We start from the raw sequence: 6000 nt of genomic DNA, 5'->3' as shown, positions 1-6000 counted from the left end.
TAATCATTTATAGTAATGACTGGCAGCGGCACTTACAACACCTGAGGGCCGTCCTTAGGTCGCTGAGGCGAGCGGGTCTCACTGCCAACCCAAAGAAGTGTGTGATTGGGCAGGTGTAAGTACGGTATCTGGGCTTCCACTTGGGCAACGGGCAGGTGCGTCCCCAAATTAACAAGACAGCAGCAATTGTGGCCTGCCCGAGGCCCAAGACCAAAAAGGGGGTGAGACAGTTCCTGGGGCTGGCTGGCTACTATTGTAGGTTTATACCTAATTATTCGGACGTCACCAGCCCGCTGACTGATCTCGCTAAAAAGGGGGCACCAGATCCGGTCCAGTGGACGCAGCAGTGCCAGCGGGCTTTCTCTGAGGTAAAGGCTGCACTGTGTGGGGGGCCACTATTACACTCCCCTGACTTTTCTCTCCCTTTTGTGTTGCAGACCAATGCGTCAGACAGAGGGCTGGGGGCGGTGTTGTCCCAGGAGGTGGAGGGGGAGTACCGCCCTATCCTGTACATTAGCAGGAAGCTGTTGGTGCGTGAGGGGCGCTACAGCACAATCGAAAAAGAATGTCTAGCGATCAAGTGGGCAGTCCTCGCCCTCCGTTACTACCTGCTGGGGCGCCCTTTCACCCTCTGTTCGGACCACACGCCCCTCCAGTGGCTCCACCGCATGAAAGATGCCAACGTGCGGATCACCCTTTGGTATCTGGCACTCCAACCCTTCAATTTCAAGGTGGTCCACAGGCCGGGGGTGCAGATGGTCGTGGTGGACTTCCTCTCCCGTCAAGGGGGGAGTCGGCTGCAGGCCGGACAGCCGCCCGGCCTGAGTCGGGCGGTGGGGGTATGTGGCAGCAGGGGCGTGGTCAAGCGCCGGTCTGTGACAAGAGGGTGGACTCAGGGAAGGTGAGTGGCAGAATCACTACACCTGACAGCAATTAACCTGTGTTTGTGTGTCTTCCCAGTGACCGCGCCCTATTTAAGGAGGCAGAGGGAGAGCTTCCTGAGACAAGATGACAGTGTGTGTGTGTCTCGAATTTACGTTTGAAATTGTCAGACTGGAAAGTACGGCAATAAAGCCTTCTGATTACCTTGATCTCTGTCCTGCCGTCCTCTGTTCTCCACCCACACATAAGGAACATACTACACACACGTATCTCTGAACTATCAAATTATGCTTTGTTTGGTACTAACCAGGGCAGCATGGTGGTGTGGTGGTTAGCACTGTCACCTCACAGCAAGAAGGTTTTGGGTTTGAGCCCAGTGGCTGATGTTGCGGTGTGGAGTTTGCATGTTCTCATGTTATACGTGTGGGTTAGGCTAATTGGTGAAGTGTTTTGTTTCTGTGTGATGATCTGGTGACTTGTCCAGGGTGTCTCTTGTCCATTGTCAGCTGGGATGGGCTCCAGCTTGCCCGTCACCCTGCACAGGATAAGTGGTTACAGATAATGGATGGATGGTACTAACCACACACTATCGGTCTTAATCAGCTCAATCCATTACCAATGATTAAATACTTTTGCTCTTATACATGGCATTGAGTAAATCAGTAAAGGCTTAGATAGTAGGATTGGCCATCACAGCCATGATGTATGCATGGCTCATACAGGAAAGTGTGCAGTAAATCATTTCTGTCCAGTCATTTAGCATACATTCCTCTACTTTGCTACCAGTGTTCAGCAATTGGGCTCAATCAAAATAATGTAAATCAATACAAGTATAAACAATGCAAGTGTATTGACATTTACATCACTACTGACATGCAGAAATATCTGGCATAGCAAATATTGTAGAAACAAGGTTTTTTTGTTGTTGTTGATTTTTAAAGTAGGTTAACCATTTCAATTTATGGGATGATAAAGCATTCCTTGTAGCTGCACTAAGGCCAGTAGTGCAAGATACACTCACCAGCCACTTTATCAGGTACACCCATACACCTGCTGTTTTATGTAGTTATCTAATCAGCCAATCCCTTGACAGTAGCACAATGCATAAAATTATGCAGGTACAAATCAAGAGTTTCAGTTAATGTTCACTTCAAACATCAGAAGGGGGGAAAATTGTGATCTCTGTGACTTTCACTGTGGCATGGGTGTTGGTGCCAGATGGACTGGTTTAAGTATTTCAGAAACTGCTGATATTCTCAGGTTTTCACACACAACAGTCTACACAAAAGAGTTTACATAGAAAGGTGCGAAAAATAAAAACATTCAGTGAGTGACAGTTCTGTGGGTGGAAATGCCTTGTTGATAAGAGAGGTCAGAGGAAAATGGTCAGATGTGTTCGAGCTGCCAGGAAGGATATAGCAACTCATAACTCTTTACAAGCATGGTGGGCAGAAAAGAATCTCAGCATGAAACAGCAGAACATTGGGTTTGACTCCTACCAGCCAAGGACAGAAATTTTAGAATCAGGAACAAGTTCCTATTAAAGTGGTCTGTGAGTGTAGATCTGGTAACATAGAATACAACACACTAATTTTAGGGGATGTGAAATACATATCACTTAAAGCAATATGGTCTTTCGATTTCATAAAATTGGTGAAATTTAGTTCCCTCTGAAATTGAGTCATTGTGATATTTGTTTATTTTTCAACAATATCTCAACAGTCCCCCCCCCCCCCAAAAAAAGGGGCCATTCTGTGGCTGGGAAGTGATTTCATTTGAGGGGATTCCTGAGCAAATAATGTGCATGAAATCACTCGCTTCATGCATTCAATCGTTTTATATATATATATATATGTATGTGTGGTGCTTGAAAGTTTGTGAACCCTTAAGAATTTTCTATATTTCTGCATAAATATGACCTAAAACATCATCAGATTTTCACACAAGTCCTAAAAGTAGATAAAGAGAACCCAGGTAAACAAATGAGACAAAAATATTATACTTGGTCATTTATTTATTGAGGAAAATGATCCAATATTACATATCTGTGAGTGGCAAAAGTAAGTGGACCTTTGCTTTCAGTATCTGGTGTGACCCCCTTCTGCAGCAATAACTGCAACTAAACATTTCCGATAACTGTTGATCAGTCCTGCACACCAGCTTGGAGGAATTTTAGCCTATTCCTCCGTACAGAACAGTTTCAACTCTGGGATGTTGGTGGGTTTCCTCACATGAACTGCTCGCTTCAGGTCCTTCCACAACATTTCGATTGGATTAAGGTCAGGACTTTGACTTGGCCATTCCCAAACATTCACTTTATTATTCTTTAACCCTTCTTTGGTAGAATTACTTGGGTGCTTAGGGTCGTTGTCTTGCTGCATGACCCACCTTCTCTTGAGATTCAGTTCATGGACAGATTTCCTGACATTTTCCTTTAGAATCCGCTGATATAATTCAGAATTCATTGTTCCATCAATGATGGCAAGCCGTCCTGGCCCAGATGCAGCAAAACAGGCCCAAACCATGATACTACCACCACCATGTTTCACAGATGGGATAAGGTTCTTATGCTGGAATGCAGTGTTTTCCTTTCTCTAAACATAACGCTTCTCATTTAAACCAAAAAGTTCTATTCTGCTCTCATCCGTCCACAAAACATTTTTCCAATAGCCTTTTGGTTTGTCCACATGATCTTTAGCAAACTGCAGACGAGCAGCAATGTTCTTTTTGGAGAGCAGTGGCTTTCTCCTTGCACCCCTGCCATGCACACCATTGTTGTTCAGTGTTCTCCTGATGGTGGACTCATGAACACTAACATTAGCCAATGTGAGAGAGGCCTTCAGTTGCTTAGAAGTTACCCTGGGGTCCTTTGTGACCTCACTGACTATTACACGCCTTGCTCTTGGAGTGATCTTTGTTGGTCGACCACTCCTGGGGAGGGTAACAATGGTCTTGAATTTCCTCCATTTGTACACAATCTGTCTGACTGTGGATTGGTAGAGTCCAAACTCTTTAGAGATGGTTTTGTAACCTTTTCCAACCTGATGACCATCAACAACGCTTTTTCTGAGGTCCTCAGAAATCTCTTTTGTTCGTGCCATGATACACATCCACAAACGTGTTGTGAAGATCAGACTTTGATAGATCCCTGTTCTTTAAATAAAACAGGGTGCCCACTCACACCTGATTGTCATCCCATTGATTGAAAACACCTGACTCTAATTTCACTTTCGAATGAACTGCTAATCCTAGAGGTTCACATACTTTTGCCACTCACAGATATGTAATATTGGATCATTTTCCTCAATCAATAAATAACCAAGTATAATATTTTTGTCTCATTTGTTTACCTGGGTTCTCTTTATCTACTTTTAGGACTTGTGTGAAAATCTGATGTTGTTTTCGGTCATATTTATGCAGAAACATAGACAATTCTAAAGGGTTCACAAAGTTTCAAGCACCACTGTGTGTGTAAAAAAAAAAAAAATATATATATATATATATATATATATATATATATATATATATATATTAAAAATTATAAAATATTAGATCTCTTATATCTAAAGCGCTAATGGTTAATGAACTCATTACTGATCAGGAGTTTAATGTACTGTGTTTAACAGAAACATGGATTAAGCCAAATGAATATATAGCATTAAATGAAGCGAGTCCTCCTGGATACAGTTATATACACCAGCCTCGTCTAACTGGCAGAGGAGGAGGCGTCGCGGTTATTTATAACGATTATCTAGGTGTAACACACAAACCTGGTTATAAATTTAATACATTTGAAGTTCTTCATACTCATATAATGTATGTAGCCTCGAAAAATAAGTCTACCCAGTTAATTCCATTGCTTATTATTTACAGGCCCCCGGGGCCATATTCTGAGTTTCTTTCTGAATTTGCAGATTTTATCTCAGATCTGGTTATTTCCTTAGACAAAGCTTTAGTTGTTGGAGATTTGAATATTCACTTCAATAACTCAGAAGACCCTTTAAAAACAGCGTTTGTGTCCATCTTAGATTCAGTCGGGATTAAGCAGAATGTCATAGGACCGACCCATAATGGTGGTCACACCCTTGATCTAATACTAACATTCAGATTAAACGTAGACAATATAGTCATACTTCCACAGTCTGAAGTTATCTCAGATCACTGTCTCATCTCATTCAAAATATGTCTGAGTAATAATATATGCACCTCACCACGCTACTGTATTAAACGTACTTTCACGTCAACTACTGCACAGAGCTTTATAAATGATCTCCTAGAGCTGTCAACTTTGATTGGGTCACTGTCACCCCCTGCAGAACTTGATCAGGCAACTGAATGCTTAGAGTCAACATTCCGCCATACTTTTAGATAATGTAGCTCCTCTTAAAAGGAAAATGGTCAGAGACAAAAAATTAGCACCCTGGTATAATGATGACACTCGCACATTAAAACGGACCACTCGAAAATTGGAACGTAAATGGCATCAAACAAAATTGGTAGTGTTCAAATTAGCTTGGAAGGAGAGCTTCCTGAAGTATAGAAAAGCTCTTAGTGCTGCGAGATCAACATATTTCTCCTCCCTAATAGAAGATAACAAAAATCATCCTAGATTCCTATTTAATACTGTAGCAAAATTAACCAGGAATAAGTCCACTATCAACACATGCACACCTGCAGTATGTAGTCGCAACGACTTCATGAATTTTTTTAATGACAAAATTGAGAATATCCGACAAAAAATTCAAACTACTAATTTAAGGTTAGACAATGAAAGTGACCTTGTAGTTAACAATATAACTGTATCAGATCATCAGTTAGAATGTACTCCCCTAAAAGAAACTGAATTACTTTCATTAATCTCCGCATCAAAAGCTTCAACTTGTGTACTAGATCCCTTACCGACACATCTATTCAAACAGATAATGCCTGGAGTAATTGAACCGCTTCTAAAAATAATAAATTCTTCTCTTATGATTGGCTATGTACCCAAATCCTTTAAACTAGCAGTTATCAAACCCCTGAATAAAAAACCTGACCTTGATCCCTGTCAGCTGTCCAATTATCGCCCAATATCAAACCTCCCCTTTATCTCCAAGATCCTTGAAAAAGCTGTGGCAC

Source organism: Neoarius graeffei, chromosome 20, assembly GCF_027579695.1.
Source record: "Neoarius graeffei isolate fNeoGra1 chromosome 20, fNeoGra1.pri, whole genome shotgun sequence".
In the NCBI taxonomy this organism is placed as follows: Eukaryota; Metazoa; Chordata; class Actinopteri; order Siluriformes; family Ariidae; genus Neoarius; species Neoarius graeffei.
This window is presented reverse-complemented; position numbering follows the sequence as displayed.